General features: G+C 36.4%; 1 pseudogene; it reads right to left on the bottom strand.

Moving 5' to 3' along the window:
* Nucleotides 1-9,701: 9,701 nt before the first annotated feature.
* LOC129505299 (heat shock cognate 71 kDa protein-like) lies at nt 9,702-11,858 on the bottom strand (annotated as a pseudogene).
* Nucleotides 11,859-23,521: the final 11,663 nt, after the last annotated feature.

Here is a 23,521-nt window from a genome sequence, read left to right on the forward strand (position 1 = left end):
GTCTGTGTGTACATGGGTGTGTATGAATGTGTCTATGTCTACGTGCTTATGTTTTCTTTATCAAGAGAACCTAGAAGCAATGACATTCCAGTAACAATGAGCGCATCTAGCATCCAAATCTTGGTTATAATGCTATTAAAAGGAAGCAATGCTACTTTGGGAGATAGGGATGACGCTGGAAAAGTACCAGAGGAGCATAAAATATCTTATTCTACCAGAAAGTAAGGAAATGCTAAAAAGAAAACAAAACAAAAACAAACAAAAGAACAGAAAGTGGGAGGAAATCAAAAGGACCTAAGGACAGCCAAAGTGACTACCTTTGACCAAATGTTGCATATTCTGAGCATAAAACAAACAATAATTGCCTAAACTTGGAAGCGACCAAGATGTCCCTCAGTGGGTGAGGGGATAAACAAACAGTGATACATCCAGACAATGGAATATTATTCAGTGCTAAAAAGAAATGAGCTATCAAGCCATAAAATGATATGGAGGAGACTTCAGTGTGGATTTCTAAATGAAAGGAGCCAGTCTGAAAAGGCTACCTAACATACAATTCTAACTATATGACACTCTGGAAAAGACAACTATAAAGACAGTGAAACAATTAGTGTTTGCCAGGGATTAGGGAGAGAGGGAGGGATGAATAGAGCACAGAGGATTTTTAGGCCATCATTCTGTATGATACTATCATGGTGGATATATGTCATTAAAAATTAGTCCACATCTATAGAATGTATACCATCAAGAGTGATCCCTGATGTAAACTATGGATTTAGAATGATAATGATGTGTCAGTGTACATTCATCAGTTATAATAAATGCATCATTGGTGGGGATATTGATAATGGGGGAAGCTATGCATGTGTAGGGCAGGAGGAATGTGGGAAATCTCTGTACCTTCCACCCAGTTTTGCTGTAAGCTAAAACTGCTCTGGAAAAAAAAAAAAGTCTTAAAAACAAACCAAAAAAAAAAAAAAAAAACCAGTGGGGATACCTGGGTGACTCAATGGGTTAAGTGATAGAATCTTGATTTTAGACTCAGATTATGATCTCAGGATCCTGGAATCAAGGCCCGTGTTGGGCTCTGTGCTCAGCACAGTCTGCTTGTCCCTCTCCCTCTGCTCCTCCTCTTGCTCTCTCTCTCTCTCTCTCAAATAAAGAAATGAAATTTTTTAAATACCCAAAAGAACAATAATAGAACTGTTTATGACTGTTTGAATTAGATTTTAAAAATCAATAAGACCATAAAGATATTAATAAATAAATACATTGGAAAAAAAAGAAATAGTTGTTCCTTATAGTAGAATGCCAACTAATAAATGTAGGAGTAATGAAATAGGCATTTCATGTTGGTGGTTTCAGGTTCTGTGTACACTACCCTGTTAATATATGAGCTATTGACCTGCTTTCTTTGGGACAGTAACAAGTTGGGACAATATCAAGACTTGAGACAGGTTATTACTTTTTTCCAACATTAGAATAATAATATCCATACCTAGTAAAAATTACAACAGCAAAGAAAGGAATGAAAAGAAAAAATGACCAGGGGATCCCTGGGTGGCTCAGTGGTTTAGCACCTGCCTTCAGTTCAGGGTGTGATCCTGGGGTCCCAAGATTTGAGTCCCACATCAGGCTTCCTGTGTGGAGCCTGCTTCTTCATCTGCCTGTGTCTCTACTTCTCTCTCTCTCTCTCTCTCATGAATAAATAAATAAAATATTTAAAACAAAAAAAGTAAAAATGACCAAATATATATCTTTATTGTTTGAATATTTGAGTAAACATGTTTGTAAGTTGGCACTTGCCATTTTGAAGATAGAGGAAATTTGCTGTGGAGGAGAAGCTAAGAATGTAGAAGTTATCCTTTGTTGTTTATGAGAATCCCAGGTTAACAGAATTAAGGAATTTTCAAAATGTCACACACATCAAAATGTCACAAGTGGCGGACAGAAAGTGCTGTCACTTGGCCTCCATTGTTGCAGGGTTCTATTATCCCTTTTATTATTGGTGAGCCTAGTTTTTTAGTGGTCTCTTTGCAATCAGTCTTGGCTTATAGAGAACCATCACTGAATATTTTAGTGAATCTCCTTGTCAGCACTTTGCTTAAAACTGGTAAATAGCTATCCTTTGGGCCAGCCCATGGAGCCAAATCATCTATGGGCCTCCCAACCCTTCATGGTATATCCATTCTAATACTCCAACTACTTAGAGACTGCTTGACCTTTGGATGCACCTGGAATATGCTTTTTTCATGTTTCTAGTAACCATCCTAGCACTGTGACTGCATCATTTCTGGAACATAGGATAATAAATCCAGCATCTGGGTCAAGTGTTCCCAGAACAATGAACTCCTCCCTTTTTTTTATGTTCTACGTTGACCACTTTGACCAAATACCATCAGAATCCCAAGTAGTCCTCTAGTACATGATATCTAGGCCCTTGTAGCTGCTGTGAAGTATAACTTATTTCTCCCTTATCAGGTCCAGTATGCCCCTAGATGAATTATACTGTAACTTAACCCTCGTTAGAGATCTACTGGCCAGAAGGAAGGGTGGGGGTAAATCCTGAAGCGGATATATATTGTCTACCTAAAGCTCTGACATCATTGTGAGGTTGAGGTAGCCAAAACAAGAATTGCCTGAATCTTCTATTCTTATGTGAAATTGTATGGCGAACTTTACTGTTAAGCCATTGTTAGTTGGATATTTTGGTCACTTACCAAAAACAATTTACTAACCTGGAAGGTGAGAAAAAAGTGGCTTTTTGGTTATTCCGATAATATTGGTTAAATTATTGTCAGTTTCTAAGAGTACTAAATTCTTATTTATAGACATTAAAATCAAATTTAATGATGCTTTTTTTTTCAACTCCAGCATACAGTCTTACAGTCTTACATTAGTTTCAGGTGTATAATATAGTGATTCAGCAATTCTATACATAACCCTGTGCTCATCACAAGTACATTCTTTAATCCCTATCACTTATTTTACCCATTCCCCCACCCACCTCTTCTCTGGTAACCATGAGTTTGTTCTCTAGAGCTGAGTAAATTTAATAATTTTTGTATTAATTTGATGGAATTTTAGGTAATTTTATTTTATTCTAACTACTTATTTCTTTATGGGATATTTAAACAAATAGAGAAATATGTTATAAATGTTAAAAATGGTGAAAATTGTGCCATTAAACTCTTCATTAATATTGTTTTGAAACAGATTATTGGACATAATCTTACTATTTACCTTACTTCAAAACTTACATATCATATTACTGTCCCCTCTTTTTTTGTATGCTTTTTAGAAAGCTCCTTTTTTGTGTGTTTTTTCAGCTTTATTAAGTAATATTTTACAAACAAAAAATTGTGTACATTTAATGTATATATTTTGATGAGTTTCAACATATACATGCACTTATGATATCAACATCATAACACAGATACTAAATATACCCATCACTTCCAAAACCTTCCCTATGTTCTTTTATGCATATTTTATTGTAAGAAGACTTAAGGTGAGATGCATCCTCTTAACACATGTTAAAATAATCAAAGAGAGCAATTTAGTTAATCTAAGCAAATTTTATTTCATACTTCATGGAGTGGATAGTTTTTATTCTCAAGAGTCCAGAACACTAGACAGCAGGAAGTTTTTGCAGAAGAAGCCAATCAGGGAATAAAGAAAGAGTCTTCAGCTTAAGTTAACTGTATATCTAACCTTATTTAGAACAAGGAAATCATGATACATATTGGCAGCTGGGGACTGACTGGCTGGATGTACCGTATTTCTAGTCATGCACAGCATTTATGGGACCAGGAAAGTTACATAGATTTCAGATTGCTGACGTGGCACTCTGGGCAAGAGGAGCTCCATCTTGGACCTAGAAGTTTCAATACATATTTTTTAAATGTACAATACCATATTCTTTACTATGCATACTATGTCATCTTCCGTTACAGAAACTTTATACTCATTGAAAAACAGTTACCCACTCCCCCATCACCCAACCCTTGACAATCACCATTCTATATTCTGCCTTTATGAGTCTGGCAATTTCATACAAGTAAAGGCATGCAGTATTTGTCTAAGACTCATTTATTTCACTTAATATAATAAACTTAACAAAGGAAACAAAAGACTTGTACGTTGAAAATTCTAAAACACTGATTAAAAAAATTAAAGCAGACACAAATAAATGCAAAGACATTCCATGTACATGGATTAGAAGAATTAATATTGTTAAAATGTCCATCCTACCCAAAGCCATCTGTATATTCAGTGCAATACTTATCAATACTTTTTTTTTACAGAAATAGAAAAACAATCTTTTTTCTTTAAAGACTTCATTTATTCATGAGAGACAGAGAGAGAGGCAGAGACATAGGCAGAGGGATAAGCAGGCTCCTCACAGAGAGCCTGATGCGGGACTCAATTCTGGAAACCCGGGATCACACCCTGAGCCAAACACAAACACTCAACCGCCGAGCCACCCAGTTGTCCCAGAAAAACAATCTTAAAATTCATTTGGAACTACAAAAGATTCTGAATAACCAAAGTGACCTCAAACAAGAAGAATAAAGCCAGAGGCATCACACTTCTTGATTTTAAAATGTAAAGCTATAGTAATTAAAACAGTGTGGTACTGGCATAAAGACAGTCATATAGACCTATGAAACAGAATAGAAAGCCCAAACAATCAAGAAAGGATAATCTCTTCAACAAATGCTGTTGGAAAACCACAAGCAAAAAAATGAAATTAGACCCTTATCTTACTAGTGTAAGACACAAAAATTAACACAGAATGTACTAAAAACTTAATAAGAACTGAAACTATGAAACTCTTTAAAGAAAATATAGGGGGAAAAACTTCTTGACATTGGTCTTGGCAGTAATTTTTTGAATTTGACACCAAAAGCACAGGCAACAAAATCAAACATAGACAAGTGGAACTGCATCAAACAAAAAGCCTCTATACAAAAAAAGAAGCCATCAGTAAAGCAAAAAATTAAAATAAAATAAAATAAAATAAAATAAATAAAAAGGAACGGCAGAAAAATATTTGCAATCTATTTGATAAGGGGTCAATATCCAAAATATATTTAAAAACTCATATAACTCAATAGCATTAAAAAATGGCCTGATTTAAAAAATGTTAAACGGACTTGGCTATTTCTCCAAAGAAAACATACAAATGGCCAACAGGTATATGAAAAGGTACTCAATATTACAAATCATCAGGGAAATGAAGATCAAAACCACAATGAGATATCACCTTATCACTTGTTAGGAAAGCTATTACCAAAAGGCAAAAATAGCAACTGCTGCCAAGGATGTAGGGAAAAGGGAATTCATACTTTGACGGGAATGATACAGCCACTAGGGCAAATTGCATGCAAGTTCCTAAAAAAAAAAAAAAAAAATTTTAAAGATCTACCATATCATCCAGCAAACCCACTACAGGGTAATTAATCCAGAAGAATTGAAATCAAGAATTCAAAGAGATATGTATCTTGGTGTTCCTTATAGTATTATTCACAGGACCCCGGGATCACAACCTGAGCTGAAGACAGACGCTCAACCACTGAGCCACTTAGGTGCCCCTGCCCATGGCATATTTATTAGGTAAAACAAAGTGGTTTTCTTTGGATAAGGACCATATACGATGTCTAAAAAGATCTCCTACTAAAGCTCCAGGAGACATGTGTGACCTAAAAGATAGCCCTGAGGGCACTAGCAATTCAATAGTCCCTGGTAGGAGGCAAAGCCTGAAATGCACCTCCCCAACACTCAAAAATCATAATGCTGCCTTCTCGCATCTAGAATGAGCAGCATTTTAAAATGAGGAAATCTATGAACCAAAATGTATGGTGTCTAGTCAATATCATTTCCCAAGCTTATCCAAACCCCCCATGCAGTCTATTACATAGCATGAGAGGGAAGTGTGTGCGGGGTCATATTTGGGCAGGAAAACAAATGTTCTGCCTCTGTAAGCTGAAGTTTCAAAGATAGCCAGGTGGCCTTGAAACTTGGCCTCTTGAGAAGAAGCATTAGAAAACCTTTAACAAATAATTAATATACTTTTTAAACAATTCTTCGCAAATCAATGAGAAAATAGAAAATTATTTTGATCACTCTCAACAGACTATGTTAATTGGGAGTTATTATGCTTCTCTTTGGTTATAAAAGAACAAACAACAAAATCCAGAATTCCAGACTACCATTAAATAAAACCAGCAAGAACACTGACAATATGTGCACCACGTACACACTTGTCAGGCTTGTGCACTTCACAAATGTGGTTACATTCTTCTCAGGTCATGATCCCAGAGTCCCAGGATCGACCCCCACATTGGCTCCATGCTCAGCGGGGAGTATGCTTCTCCCTCTCATGCTCTCTCTCTCTCACTCACTCTCTCAAATAAATAAATAAAATCTTTAAAAAAAGAAAGAAAGAAAGAAAACAGCAATCAGTGCAAGAATAAACAAATCAATGGGGTAAATTAGGTAAATTTTAAAGAACTCTATTGTATGCTATAATTTGGTATATGATAAAGGCGACAAATGACTGTATCAATAAATGTTTAGTGTCTAAACAATTGGTTAATCTTTGGAAGACAAAGTTGGAATCTTATTTCCCACAACATATAATAAACTCTAGCTATAAATCAATATTAACTATTTTTTTAACATTGTAAGTGTTTTTATAATGTCATAAAGGATCAATAAAAATGTTGAGTATTTGTTCTGGAAGCAGAAAACTATTTCTTTAGCATAAAATGAATTACAGAAACTAAAAAGAATTGTCATTATTCACAGATGGCATGATTGCTTAGGTAAGAAATCCAAAAGGATTTATAAACTCTTAGTATTAATAAGAGAATTTAACAAAATATATAACATATAAATATAATATATAATATTTAATTACTGTATGCCAGAAAATTAGTATATACCATTAATAAATGAACAAATAAACCAAGAAACTAAATTTTTAAAAATACCACTAATAGCTTCAAAATTATCAAGTAACTAAGAATAAAGTCAACCCAAAATCTGTTTGAAAGCTCTATAGAGATAAGTATAGTTATATATGAAACATATTTGCTATATATTTGTGGATTGGAAAACCCATGGGGAGGAGCAGTTAAGGTGGCAGCATAGTAGAACACTAGGTTTGCCTCATTCCTTGAACATAGCTAGATAACTAGCAAATCATTCTGATTACCCAAGAAATCAACCTGAGGCCTGACAGAACAAACTACACAACCAGAGGGAGACAAGAGGCCACATCAAATAAGGTAGGAAGTGCAGAGATGTGGTTTGAGGGAAACCAGACTGTGGTGCTGCAGTGGGAAGGAATCCTGGTCATTGAAAGAGAGAGAGAGAGAGGCTGGGGGATGTATAAGAACATTTCCCCCAAATCACTGGCTGGGAAAACAAGAGGGGCTGATTTTTGTGAGTTTTTACAACCAGTTCTCAAAGACTATAGTTTTGGAGGTTGGTAGGCTTGGCTAGGCTAGAACCCTGAGAGTGCTGACCTACTCCTGGAGAGAAGACGGGCAAACAACCCCACTTTCCCCTACCCCTCAGCATAAGTGCAGAGACACCTGCTGAGGGTAGCTAACCTGGACACTGGTTTATTTAGCCTGCTTTGCTCCAAATCACACACCCCTCTGCTCTAGTGGAACTGTCCTTCTTGGTCAAACCTACATTCATTCCAGCAAGTGAGACCTTCCCCCTGAAGACCAGCACAGGCCTCCACCACAGCATGTCCCTAAAGTTTGGAGTTTTAAAAAATCAGCAGGCTTGACTGGGATAGAGCCCAAAGTGCAGTTCACTGCCCTAGGCAGGCAAACAACCCAGAGACAAATTATATGAAAACAGCTATCTGAAAACACATGGGATTCACGAGGGAAAATTATTCGTTTTTCAATGGGGTGCTTCCTTGAAAGCAGCAAGCACAGAGTTCGCTCTCTCAGGACAAAGTTGCTGGCTAGTGCCACTTCCTTCCCCTACTCTTCAGTATAAACAAACTTCAATAAACAGTGTAGCACCAACACTGGCTGCCTAACCTGCTTACACCAAGTCACGGCCCCCTGCACTCTTCTGGGACTGCTTATCTTGGACAAGTGTGCCTAAGGACCAGTGCAGCAGGCCTCTTCCCCCAGAAGACCAGCAGAAATCTCTACACACACTGTGTCTACCAACCGTAGAGTTCTGCAAGGCTTCAGTTTGAGTGGAAGTAGTGTCAGGTCTCATTTAGCAAGCAAACCAGAGCATACCTAGTTAAAACTGACCAAACTCTAGATAAGGTCCAAACACTGCCCACTACAAATAAGGACAGCCTCTTCAGGTAACTAACCTGAGGTAAAAAGAGTCAAACCACAGAAGTAGAGTGCAGGCAGCACACATCAGAGACCCTCACTGAGGGTCAGGCCCTGGACACTATATGGCTTCTTCTTCATAAAGCCATTACTCTCAGGAGCAGGAAACATAGAAGGCTTTTCTAACACAAAGAAGAAGGTAGAGACCTAGACAAAATGCCAGGATAGCGGAATTCATCCCAAACGAAAGAACAGAAAATGTCACTGCCAGACATCTAATCAAAATGGGTATAAGTAATATGCCTAACAGAGAATTTAAAGCAACAATCATAAGAATACTCACTGGCCTTGAGAAAAGCATGGACAATATCAGGGAGAGCCTTATTGCAGAGATTAAAAAAAAAGTTAAAGAAATGAATCAGACAGAAATGAAAAATACAAAACCTGAGATTTGAAACTAACTGGATGTAAGGACCAAATTGATGGAATAAGCAAAAGACAAATAAGTGATGTAGAAGATAGAATAATGGAAAATAAGAATGCTGAGCAGAAGAAAGAAAGAACTATAGATCATTAAAGAAGACTTAGGGAACACAGCAATTCCATCCAACATTACATTTGTATCATAGGATTTCCAGAAAGAAGAGAAGGAAAAGGGGACAGAATGTTTATCTGAGGAAATAATAGCTGAAAAAGTCCCTAATATGGAGAAGGAAATAGACATCCAAATCCATGAGGCACAGAGAACTCCTGTCAAAATCAACAACAACAGGCCAACACCAAGACATAGAGTAGTTAAATTTGCAAAATTTACTGATAAAGAAAAAATCCTAAAAGCAGCAAGACAAAAGAAGTCCTTAACTTAGAGGGAACACCAATAAGGCTAGCTGCAGAACTCTCCACAGAAACTTGGCAAGCCAGAAAAGAATGCCATGATATATTCAATGTGCAGAATAGGAAAAATCTGCAGCCAAGAACAGTGTGTCCAACAAGGCTATCATTCATAATAAGAGGAGAGATAGTTTCCCAGACAAACAAAAACTAAAGGAATTCATGACCAGTAAACCAGCCCTGCAAGAAATATTAAAGGGACTCTTTGAGTGGAAAGGAAAGACAAAAAGTGACAACGACTAGAAAGGAAGAGAGAAATCTCCAGTAACAACAAAACAAGTAATAAAATGGAACTAAATACATATCTATCAATAATTACTCTGAATGTAAATGTACTAAATGCTCCAATCAAAAGACATAGAGTGTCAGAATGGATAAAAAATCAAGACCCATCTATATGCTGCCTACAAGAGACTCATTTTATTTTTTTTCCAATTTTAAATACAGTTTTATTTAAGACATTGCATTTTCCACTTAACAATACAGTGCTTATAAAGTGCAATGTTTATTTCCTTTCCCTGTGCACATATTCCATATTCAAGTATCAAGAATGCCCAGTATATTTACTATAGCAGCTTGACTTTAAAACTGCCATGGAATTTGCTACAAATTTGGGTCCTTCAAATGTGTGGAACAATGCTAGACCTGTCATCAGGTTGGCTTAATCAACCTCTTCAATGGTGGGCCCAGAGGAGGCACCACCAGAGGGAGGAGCTCCACCACCAGGAAAGCCTCCAGGCATTCCTCCTGGCATGCCTCCTGCACTCTGGTATAGCTTCTAATGATGGGATTGCAGACTTTCTCCAGCTCTTTCTGCTGATGTTCAAATTCTTCCTTCTCTGCAGTCTGGTTCTTATCAAGCCAGTTGATGATTTCATTGCACTTGTCAAGAATCTTCTGTTTGTCTTCATCATTGATTTTGCCCTGAAGTTTTTCATCTTCAACAGTTGCTTTCATGTTGAAAGCGTAAGACTCCAGTGAATTCTTGGAAGACACCTTGTCTCTCTGCTTCTCATCTTCGGCTTTGTACTTCTCAGCTTCCTGGACCATGCGCTCAATGTCCTCCTTGCTCAAGCGGCCCTTGTCATTAGTGATGGTAATCTTGTTCTCTTTTCCTGTGCTCTTATCCACAGCAGACACGTTGAGGATACCATTAGCATCAATATCAAAAGTGACTTCAATCTGAGGAACGCCACGAGGAGCAGGAGGTATGCCTGTGAGTTCAAACTTGCCAAGTAGGTTGTTATCCTTAGTCATAGCACCGCTCACCTTCATAGACCTGAATAAGCACACCAGGCTGGTTGTCAGAGTAGGTAGTAAAGGTTTGTGTCTGTTTGGTAGGAATGGTAGTATTGCGCTTGATGAGCACAGTCATGACTCCTCCAGCAGTTTCAATACCAAGAGAAAGTGGGGTGACATCCAATAGCAGCAAATCTTGAACATTTTCAGATTTGTCACCAGAAAGAATGGCTGCCTGGACAGCTGCACCATAAGCAACGGCCTCATCAGGGTTGATGCTCTTATTCAGTTCCTTTCCATTGAAGAAATCTTGCAGAAGTTTCTGAATCTTGGGATACGGGTAGAACCACCCACCAGAACAATGTCATGGATCTGAGACTTGTCCAGCTTGGCATCTCGAAGAGCTTTCTCTACAGGGTCCAGGGTGCCACGGAACAGGTCAGCATTTAATTCTTCAAACTGGGCACGAGTAATAGAGGTATAGAAGTCAATTCCTTCATACAGAGAATCAATCTCAATACTGGCCTGGGTGCTGGAAGAAAGTGTACGCTTAGCCCGTTCACATGCAGTACGGAGACGGCGGACGGCCCTCTTGTTTTCGCTGATGTCCTTCTTGTGTTTGCGCTTGAATTCTGCAATAAAATGGTTGACCATTCTGTTATCAAAGTCTTCTCCACCTAAGTGGGTGTCTCCAGCTGTGGACTTGACCTCAAAGATCCCATCTTCAATAGTAAGGATTGACACATCAAAAGTGCCACCTCCTAAATCAAAGATCAACACGTTCCTTTCAGCTCCAACCTTCTTGTCTAAGCCATAAGCAATAGCAGCAGCAGTTGGCTCATTGATAATTCGAAGTACATTAAGACCGGCAATAGTTCCAGCATCTTTGGTAGCCTGACGCTGAGAGTCATTGAAGTATGCAGGTACCGTGACAACTGCATTGGTAACAGTCTTCCCAAGGTAGGCCTCTGCAATTTCCTTCATCTTCGTCAGGACCATAGAGGACACCTCCTCTGGATAGAAACTTTTGGTCTCCCCCTTGTATTCTACTTGGACTTTAGGCCTGCCAGCATCATTCACCACCATGAAGGGCCAATGCTTCATATCAGATTGGACGACAGCATCATCAAATCTACGTCCAATCAGCCGCTTGGCATCGAAAACCGTGTTGGTGGGGTTCATCGCAACTTGATTCTTCGCAGCATCACCGATCAATCGTTCGGTGTCCGTGAAAGCGACATAACTTGGGGTGGTTCGGTTTCCCTGATCATTGGCAATTATTTCCACTTTCCCGTGCTGGAAGACACCCACGCAGGAGTAGGTGGTGCCAAGATCGATCCCGACTGCAGGTCCCTTAGACATAGTTGCTTCTGTGTGGGCCGGGCTCGGCTCGCGGAGACAACAGCCGTCTGCGGATCTGGCGCCGGGTTCAACTGAGACTCATTTTAGACTTAAAGACACCTGCAGATTGAAAGTGAAGGGTTAGAGAACCATTTATCATGCAAACGGATTTCAAAAGAAAGCCAGAGTAGAAATACATAAATCAGACAAACTAGATTTTAAATCAAAGACTGTAACAAGAGGTGAAGAAGGGCACTATTTAATAATAAAGGGGACTATTCAACAAGAAGATCTAACAATTGTGAATATTTATACCCCTAACTTGGGATTACCCAAATATATAAATTAATAACAAGTGTAAAGAAACTCATTGATGATAATGCAATAATAGTAGGGGTTTTTAAACCCCACTTACGTCAATGGGCAGATCATCTAAGCAGAAAATCAACAAGGAAACAATGGCTTTGAATGATAAACCAGGCCAGATGGAGCATTCCATCTTAAAGACCATAATATACATTCTTTTCAAGTGCAAATAGTACATTCTCCAGAATAGACCACATATTAGGTCACTAAGCAGGACTCAATAAGTACAAAAAGATTGAGAATATGCATACCACGCATCTTTTCTGACCGCAAGGCTATGAAACTTAAAATCAACCAGAAGAAAAATTTGGAAAGACTACAAATACATGGAAGTTAAACAACATGTTACTAAACAAGGAATGGGTCAACCAAGAAATTAAATATTTTTAAAATAAATGAAAATGAAAACATGATAGTCCAAAAACTTTGGGATGCATCAAAAGCAATCCTAAGAGGGAAATATAGAACAATGCAGGCCTATATGAAGAAGCAAGAAAAATCTCAAATAGATAACCTAACCTTACATAATAATTAAGGGAAATAATAGAGGGGAAATAATAGATCAGAAATAAATGATATAAAAAGAAAAAAATAATAGAAGAGATCAATGGAACCAGGAGCTGGTTCTTTGAAAAAATTTAATGAAATTGATCAACCTCTAGGCAGACTTATCAAAAAGAAAAGAGACAAGATCTAAGTAAATAAAATCACAAATGAGGGAAGAGAAATAACTAAAACTTTTCCAAAAAACAGTAACGGAAGGAAAATTTCCAAACTCATTCTATAAGGCCAGCATTACCCTGATTCCCAAACCAGAAAAGACTCCACTAAAAAAGACAACTGCAGGCCAAACCCCTGATGAACACGGATGCAAAAATTCTTAATAAAATACTAGTAAATCGAGTCCAACAGTACATTCAAAGAATCATTCAGCACCATCAAGTGGAATTAATTCCTAGGTTGCAAGGAACAAGTGTTGATTGATTTGTGAATATTGAAATCAATCAACATGATAAATCATATTAGGTAAAAAAAAGGATAAAACCATTTGATCCTCTCACTAGATGCATCAAAAGCATTTGACAATGTACAAGATCCATTCATGATAAAAAAAAAAACCCTCAACAAAGTGCGTTTAGAGGAAACATACCTCAACATAATACAGACCGTATGTGAAAAACCCACAACTAATATCATCCTCAATAGAGAACAACTGAGAGCTTTTCCTCTATAGTCAGGAACAAGACAGGGATGTTCATTATTATTTAACATAGTATTGGAAGTCCTAGCCTCAACAATCAGACAACAAAAAGAAATAAAAAGCATCCAATTAGCAAGGAAGAAGTCAAACTTTCACTATTTGCAGACGACATGATACTCTATATAGAAAACCCAAAAGACGTCACCAAAAAATTGCTAAAACTGACACATGAATTCAGTAAAGTCAGAGGACACAAAATCAATGTACAGAAATCTGTTGCATTTCTATACACCAATAATAAAGCAACAGAAAGAGAAATCAAGGAATCAATTGAAGATGACATGAAGAAATTGAAAAACATTCCATGTTCATGGATTGGAGGGAAGAGCAAATATTGCCAAAATGTCTATGACCTAAAACAATCTACACATTTAATAGAATTCCTATCAAAATATCAACAGCATTTTTCACAGCATTAAAACAAACAATCCTAAAATTTGTATGGAACCACAAAAGACCCTTTATAGACAACATAATATTGAAAAAGAAAATCAAAGGTGGAGGCATCACAATTCCAGACTTCAAGCTTTATTACAAAGCTTTGGTCATCAAGACAGTATGGTACTAGCACAAAAGCAGACACGTAGATCAGTGGAACAGAATAGAGAACCCAGAAATGAATTCACACCTTTATGGTCAGTTAATCTTGGACAAAACAGGAAAGAATATGCAATGAGAATGAGAAAGACACAGTCTCTTCAACAAATGGTGTTGGGAAAATTAGACAGCAACATACAAAAGAATGAAAATGATCCACTTTCTTACACCAAACACAAAAATGAATTAAAAAAGAATGAAAGACCTAAATGTGAGACAGGAATCTATCAAAATCCTAGAAAAGAACAGACGATATCCTCTTTGACACCAGCCATTGTAACTTCTTACTAGATATGTCTTCTGAGGCAAGGGAAACAAAAGCAAAAACAAACTATTGGGACTTCATTAAAAAAAAAAGTTTCTACACACCAAAGGAAACAGTTAACAAAACTAAAAGTTCACCTACAGGATGAGAGAAGATATTTGAAAATGATATATCTGGATAAAGGGTTAGTATCTAAAATATATGAAGACATAAAACCCAATACCCCAGAAATGAATAATCCAGTTAAAAAATGGGCAGGAGACATGAATAGACACTTTTCCAAAGAAAACATCCAGATGGTTAACAGACAAGAAAGAATGCTCAATAACATTCATCATCAGGGAAATACAAATCAAAACTACAATGAGATATCACCTCACACCAGTCAGAATGGCTAAAATGAAAAACACAGTAAACAACAGGTGTTGGTGAAGTTGCATAGAAAAAGGAACACTCATGCACTACTAGTTGGAATGTGAACTGGTACAGCCACTGTGGAAAACATTATAGAAGTTCCTCAAAAAGTTAAAAATAGAATTACCCTATGAAGGGCACCTGGGTGGCTCAGTGGTTGAGCACCTGTCTCTGGCTCAGGTCATGATTCCGGGGTCCTGGGATTAAGTCCAGCACTGGACTCCCCACATGGAGCCTGCTTCTCCCTCTATCTATGTCTCTGCCTCTCTCTGTGTCTCTCATGAATAAATAAATAAAATCTCAAAAAAAAAAGAACTACCCTATGATCTAGCAATTGCACCACCAAGTATTCACCCAAAAATACAAAATACTAATTTGAAGGGATGCATGCACCTCGATGTTTATAGCACCACTATCTACAATAGCCAAAATATGGAAATAGTCCAAATGACCATTGACTGATGAATGGATGAAGAAGATGCGGTGTGCATATATACGATGGAATATTTCTCAGCCACAAAAAAAGAATAAAATCTTGCCATTTACAATGACATGGATAGAGCTACAGAGTATTGTGCCAGGTGAAATAAACCAGTCAGAGGAAAACAAGTAACATATGATTTCACTCATACGTGGAAATTAAAAAACAAAGCAGATGAACATGGGAGGAAAGAGAGGCAAATTGGGAAACAGATTCAACTATAGAGAACAAACTGAGGGTAAGTGGAGGGGAGGCAGGCAGGGGGATGGTGTAATTGCGTGATGGATATTAAGGAAGGCACCTGTGATGAGCACTGGGTGTTGTATGTAAGTGATAAATCACTAAATTTTACATTTGAAACTAATATTATATTGTATGGTAACTAACTGGAATTTAAATAAAAATGTTGGGGGGAAAAGGAAGACTCAGAAATGTAAAGATGTGAATTCTAATTTATACAATCTCAAAACCTCAAGTGTTTGTCAGTGTGTGTGTATGTGTGTGTACAACTACATGAGCTCATTCTAAAATGTATATAGAAATGCAAAGGGAATAAGCAAGATACTTCTAAAAAAGAAGTATCTTGTTCTTTTACATATTGAAGCTCATAATAAGGCTATAGTAAATTGAGACAGTGTGGTATTACTGCCTGGATAGAAAAATAGATCAGTGGAGCAGAATTAGTACCTAAAGACAGGCACATAGTTTGCAAACAAAGCAGAGCAGTGGAGGAAAAAAAAGTGAGCTTTTTAATAAATGGTGCTGAAACAAGTAAGTATCCATGCAGGAAAAAACAGATTTGACTCATACCTTACATCTATAGCGAAAAGTCCACTTAAGAAGGATTAAATGCCTAAATGTAAAAGGCAATACTAGAAAAATATGATGAAGATAATATTTTCAGGATCTCTTGATAGGGAAAGATTTCTTAAACAACACAAAACTTTTGTTCAAATAAATACACCATAAGAGTAAAAAAGAGCACCAACAAATTGGGAAATGATATTTGTAACATACAACCACACACACAAAAAAAACCCTCTTACACAGAGTATATTTTTCAATTTTATTAATCAATAAGAGACAACAGATCCAGTTAAAAAATAGACAGACTCACACACTAGACAAAGATAAAATCCTATTGGCCAATAAGTATATAAAAAGCTTCTTCAGGGGATCCTTGGGTGGCTCAGTGGTTTAGTGCCTGCCTTCAGCCCAGGGCATGATCCTGGAGTCCTGGGAGCGAGTCCCACATTGAGTTCCCTGCATGGAGCCTGCTTCTCCCTCTGCCTCGTGTGTGTGTGTGTGTGTGTGTATGTGTGTGTGTGTGTGTGCCCCTCTCATGAATAAATAAATAAAATCTTAAAAAATAATAAAAATAAAAAGCTTCTTCATTGCATTATAAAAAAAGAAACAAAAGCTGAAACCACAATGACATAGCACCATACACTCACCAGATTGATTAAATATTTAAAGTCTTAGAAGGATTGACAAGAAAGTGGGACAAAACAATTCTAATAACGTGCTTGTGGAAGAATAAATTAGAACAACACTTCAGAAAAATAGTTTGAACATCTGAAGATATCAATATTTTATGACACAGCAAATTCCACTGCTAGGTACACATACAGAGTGTATGTATGTATAGGCGTACCACTGTGCATGTAGAAGAATGTTGACAGAATCATAGTTCATTATAGCCAAAAATATGAATTAAATTTCCATCAACATTTAGTGAATAACTTGATGTACTTTTAAAATAGAATACCATACAGCCACAAAGATAAAAAAATATAACTACATGCCACAAGATTGAAAAGTACTGCAATCATTATGTTGCAGAAGCTAGATATAAATAATGGTAGGTTATACCTATGTATCAATTTTCAACTTTAGGAAAGCCAAATTTATATGAGAAATAAAAAGAAGAGCAAGTTATTGTCATTAAAATGAGTAATGTATTGGTTATCTATTGCAGCATAACAAGTCATCCCCAAACTTAGTGACTAAAAACAGCAAACATTTATTATCTCATAGTTGCTACAGATCAGGAATCCCAGTGTGTCTTAGATGTGTGCCTCTCACAGGCCCAATCAAGGTATTACAGGGGTTATTGTCATCTCAAGGCTGGACTGGGCCAGGATCTTCTTCCAAGTTACTCATGTGGTTGTTGGCAGCCTCAGATCCTCAATGGCTGTTGACTGGAGATATCAGTTCCTTGTCCCTTGGACCTTTCCATAGGCAGCTTACAACATGGCAGCTCTTCTGCTGAACAAAGACTAGGAGAGGGATAGGGAAGAACAGAAAATGGGAAAGGAGAAATAGAAACTACCACCGAACCTAATCTCAAAAGTGCCACAGCATTGTCTATCCTGGATTCAAGTCCAGTTCATAATGAAGGGAAAGGAATTACACAAGAATATGAATAACATTGGAGGTCATCATAAAGGCTGCCTATACCACAGTCAGTTACCACTAGAAGGAAGAGGAGTCCTGTGACCACAAAGTGAAAAAAGTGACAAAAGAGGGCTTCTGAGATGTTGGCAGTTGTATTTCTTCATACATATGAAATGGTTGTGTGTGTGTGTGTGTGTGTGTGTGTGTGTGTGTGTAAAACACTCTTCAGTATGTATGTTATACTTTGCCCCAAAGGAAGAAGTAGGAAATTACTTATGTACAGAAATTACTGATTTGAATAATAAAAAATATCTTAAACATCTTTATACCTAAAATAATTATTTAATAAATTAAGAGAAAAAATTTGGCAGTAAGAATAGCACAATGATGAGACCACTAAATTCCTTCCTCTATTTAGACCTTATATAAGCCAATTACCAAAAAAATACTAAAATCACTAAAGTAGAAAAATAGGCAAAAATATAAGTAGTTCTAAGAAGAGAGTATGCACACACGCAAAAACCCAATAAGCATATAAAAATGTTCAACCTTACTGCAAAAGTGCAAAAACTACAACAGAAACAAAACATGCATGCTTCTTAAATTAACAAATGTTAATGTTTTGAAGGACAGCTCCCACTGGTGGGGAGCACGTGATGTATCAAGGCTCTCATGCCCTCTATTAGGGCTAAGTCTGTCAATTGGATGATATATCAGGATTTTTCAAATTCAAACTGCATTACCATATTCTTGAGCTTCACTCATTTTAAGATTTAAATAGTATAATTGTATTATATAGAATTTGAGAATTACTAAATGAAAATTGATATTCTATAATCTATCTTTATTACCACCCAATTGGTATCATTTTTATTCATTTCCTTGAAAGGTCTTTTGAAATCAGTGTTTTTACATAGCTGTAATTACAGCATACTTAGTTGTGATTTTCAGTGAATAATATATAAATTTTTTCCATGTTGCCCTGTATTTTATTGCCACAAAGTGTTCCTTGGAACAAAAATAACATGGCTTATTTAATTATTGTTCCATTTTGAACATTTAATTTGTTTCCATAAATTTTATTCTTTTTCAATAATTTGCATAAACATCCTTCAGATAATTTTGTCCCCCTGTACTAGATGATTTCTTCAGTAGAATTCATGAAATGGTGTAAGTTAATAGTGCTTTCTCAATGCTTGATATAGTCAAACTAATTCCTAAATGTTTGAGTGAACTTATAAAGTCATCAAGGAAGCATGAGAATGAATTTAAGTCCATTTTGAGAGCCATGGATATTATTATTCAATGTGGTCTTTTTTTCTAATTTGGTGATTCAAAAAAGCTCCTTTTACCCAGGCTTCTGATAAACTTTAATAGAGGAAAACTTGAGTTAGCCATGCTCCTCAACAGTTAACATTCCAGGGCCAGCTTCAAATTGTCTGACACAAGGACAATTAGAAACAGAATACCAACACTGAAGAAACAGAAAAAATTCTGAGAGAATATTATGAGCAATTATAAGCCAATAAATTAGGCAATCTGGAAGAAATGGATGCATTCCTAGAAACATATAAACTACCAAAACTGAAACAGAAAGAAATAGAAAACCTGCACAGATCTAAAACAAGCAAAGGAGTTGAATCAGTAATTAAAAATCTCCCAACAAACAAGAGTCCAGGGCCAAATGTCTTCTCAGTGGAATTCTACCAAACATTTAAAGAATAATTAGTACCTATTCTTCTGAAACTTTTTCCAAAAAATATAAATGGAAGGAAAATTTCCAAACTCATTATATGAAGCCAACATTACCTTGATCCCAAAACCAGACAAAGACCCCACTAAACAGGGAAATTACAGATTAATATCCTTGGTAAACATGGATGCAGAAATTCTCACCAAGACAGTCACTAATAGGATCCAACAGTACATTAAAAGGATTATTCACCATGACCAAGTGGAATTTATCCCTGGTTCAACACCCTCAAGTCAATAAATATGATACATGACAGTAATAAAAGAAAGGACATGAACTATATGATCTTCTCAATAGATGCAGAAAAAGTACTTGACAAAATACAGCCTCCTTTTTTGATAAAAACTCTCCACTGTGTAAAGATACAGGGAACATACCTCAATATCATAAAAACCATATACAAAAGACCAACAGTGAATATCATCGTCAATGGGGGAAAATAGAACTTTTCGTTCAAGGTCAGGAACACGACAGGGATGTCGACTTTGACCAGTTGCTCAACACAGTACTGGAAGTCCTAGCTTCAGCAATCCAACAACAAAAAGAAATAAAAGGTATCAAAATTGGCAAAGAAGAAATCAAACTTTCACTCTTCACAGATGACATGATAATCTGTGTAGATAATCTGTGTAGAAAACCCAAAAGATGCCACCCCAAAATTGCTAGAACTCATACAGGAATTCAGCAAAATTGCAGAATATAAAATCTATGCATGGAAGTCAGTTGCATTTCTATACTATAACAATGAGACAGAAAAAAAGAGAAATCAAGGAATCAACCCCCTTTACAATTGCACCAAAAACCATAAGATACCTAGGAATAAACCTAACCAAAGAGGCAAAGGATCTATACTCAGAAAACCATAGAATACTCATGAAAGAAATTGAGGAAGACAAAGAAATGGAGAAATATTCCATGTTCATAGATTGGAAGAATAAATATCATTAAAAAGTCTATGCTACCCAAAGCAATCTATACATTCAATGTAATCCCTATCAAATTATCAACAGCATTTTTCACAGCATTAAAACAAACAATCCTAAAATTTATGGATCATTCCCCCCATCATTCCACAAGACCCTGAATAGCCAAAGTAATGTTAAAGATTGCTAGAACTCATACAGCAATTCGGCAGTGTGTCAGGATACAAAATCAATCCCAGAAGTCAGTGGTATTTCTATACACTAGCAATGGGACTGAAGAAAGAGAAATTAAGGAGTCAATCCCATTTACAATTGCACCCAAAAGCATAAGATACCTAGGAATAAACCTAACCAAAGAGGTAAAGGATCTATACCCTAAAAACTACAGAACACTTCTGAAAGAAATTGAGGAAGACACAAAGAGATAGAAAAATATTCTATCTTGATGAAGTTCTAATAGTTTATTTTTCTTTTGCTTCTCTTGCCATTGGAGACGTGTCTAGCAAGAAGTTGCAGTGGCCAAGGTCAAAGAGGTTTCTGCCTATGTTCTTCTCTAGGATTTTGATGGATTCCTGTCTTACATTTAGGTCTTCCATCCATTTCGAGTGTATTTTTATGTATGGTGTAAGAAAATGGTCCAATTTCATTATTCTGCATGTGGCTGTCCGATTTTCCCAGCACCATTTGTTGAAGAGACTGTCTTTTTTTCCATTGGATATTGTCTCCTCCTTTGCTGAAGATTAATTGACTACAGAATTGAGGGTCCATTTCTGGGTTCTGTATTTTGTTCCATTGATCTACTTGTCTGTTTTTGTGCCAGTACTGTACTCTCCTGATGATTACAGCTTTGTAATACAGCTTGAAGTCTGGAATTGTGATGCCTCTAAGTTTGGTTTTCTTTTTTAACTAGCCTGCTTCTCCCTGTGCCTATATCTCTGCCTCTCTTTCTGTGTCTCTCATGAAGAAATAAAATAAAAATAATCTTTAAAAAAAGATAAAGGGCTAGAATCCAAAATATATAAAGAACTTATTAAACCCAACACCCAAAGAACAAATAATCCAGTCAAGACATGGGCATTCACATTTCAGGTGGCGGAAGCACAAGTGACACAAATGGGAAATGAAAGCAGTCTCACCTATGAAGGTCCTGAGTTAGGGTTAGGGTTAAGCTCATCACTATCATGCAGTGGTATACATACATATCTTTCTTTTTTTACACATATTTTTATTTCAGTTAATTAACATGTAATGTATTATTTGTTTCAGAGATAGAAATCAGTGATTCATCATCAGTCTTATATAATACCCAATGCTCATTACATCATATGCCCACCACATATCTGCAATTTGTTCTCACATCCTTCAGAAAAATATAGAATAATGTGTATGTATGTAGATGTGTAGAGTGAGAATGTATACAGAAATCTTTTGTATTCTTCCTTCAAATTTTTGCACATTTGAAATTATTTGAAAGTAAAAATTTTTAAAAACTAATTTTCTAATATCTTTTTTTCCAGTTTTATTGAGAAATAATTTACAGACATTACTGTATAAGGTTTAAGTTGTACAGAATCATGATTTGATTTACATGTAAAGTGAAATGATGTCCACAATAGGTCTAGTTAGCACCCATCATCTCATGTAGACACAATAACAAGAAAAAAACAATTCTTGTGATGAGAACTCTTAGGATTTACCCTTTTACCAACTTTCCTGTATACCACAGAGCAATGTTAACTGTAATTTTCATGTTGTACATTAAATCCCTAGTATTTATTTATCTTATAACTGGAAGTTTGTACCTTTTGACACTTTCTTCCAATTCCCCTTTCCTCAACATCCTGACTCTGATAACTATAAGTCCAAACTCTTTTTCTATGAGTTCAGTGAGTGTTTTTGTTTTTGTTTTGTTTTAGATTCTACCTAGAAGTGAGATCATACAGTAGTTGTCTTTTCTGACTTACTTGACTTAGCATAATGCCCTCCAGGTCCAAACAAGTTGTTTACTTGTTTTTTATAGCTGAATAATATTCCACTGTACATAAATACCACAACTTCTTAATGCATCATCAATGAACATTTAGCTTGTTTCCATGTGTTAGTTATTGTAAATAATGCTGCTATGAACATGGGAGGTATGCAAATATTTTTTTCAGTTAGTATTTTCATTCTCTTTGGTTATCTTCCCAGAAGTGAAATTGCTGGATCAAATGGTATTTCTATTTTTAATTTTCTGAGGAACCTTATACTGTTTTACACAGTGGTTGCACCAATTTACAATCCCACTAACAGTGCACAATGTTTTTTCTCACATCCATGCCAGTATTTTCTATCTCTTATCTTCTTGGTGATGACCATTCCAGCATGTGTGAGGTGATATCTCATTTTTGGTCTTAATTTGCATTTCCCTAATGACTAGTGATGGTGAGCATGTTTTCATATATCAGTTGGCCAATCATATATCTTCTTTGGAAAATGGCTACTTTTTATAAAAAATAATATGTGGCATTTATGAACTACAAAGAAAATACATATGAACAAAAAAAAGTATAGAAAACACCATACCTCTAGTCATCAGAACTAATTACTCTTAAACTTTTTGGTAGGCCACTCCTGCACATCTGCCTAGACACACATGGATACCAACTCAGAAGAGAGGTGGGTGAGGAGAAGGGAGAATCCATTCTCAACAACTCTCAGGAAACATCTGTTCTGGGTCACAGAGGGACCACACAGAATTCTGACTATATTAATGGATCCTTCTCACTCAATCTCATTTAAGCTCCTGGTTGCACAACTATCTTACTATAAACTTTAAGAATCTAAGAACTATGCTTCGCAGGATTTTCCAGTGCCATGGAGGACTAGAAAGAGGAACAGAAAAGTCTAAGCCAAATTAATTACAAAAGTTTGTGCTTTGTCTCTGTGGATAGGTTTATAAAGATACAGAAAAGAGTGTGCTAAATGAGAAATGATGATACCATAAACCACAGCATAGGAGAGCAAACATGGAAGAGCACCCTGATGTTATAGGTATTGAGAGGGACAGCTGGCAAGAGTCAGTGGTTGACTGGACGTGTGTGAAGAGGCAGGACAAGGAGGCAAGGACAGAAAGATTGAATATGATGAGAAAAAAAAACACAATCACAGAGAATTTCAAACATTGTAAAAGCTCTAAACATCAACATAATTTATATTTGAAGCGTTATATTTGTTTATACTTAAGAAAGCAACCTTGACTTTTGGGACTTTTCAAGTTAATGGATTTGGGT

Source organism: Nyctereutes procyonoides, unplaced genomic scaffold (assembly GCF_905146905.1).
Source record: "Nyctereutes procyonoides isolate TBG_1078 unplaced genomic scaffold, NYPRO_anot_genome, whole genome shotgun sequence".
Classification (NCBI taxonomy): Eukaryota; Metazoa; Chordata; class Mammalia; order Carnivora; family Canidae; genus Nyctereutes; species Nyctereutes procyonoides.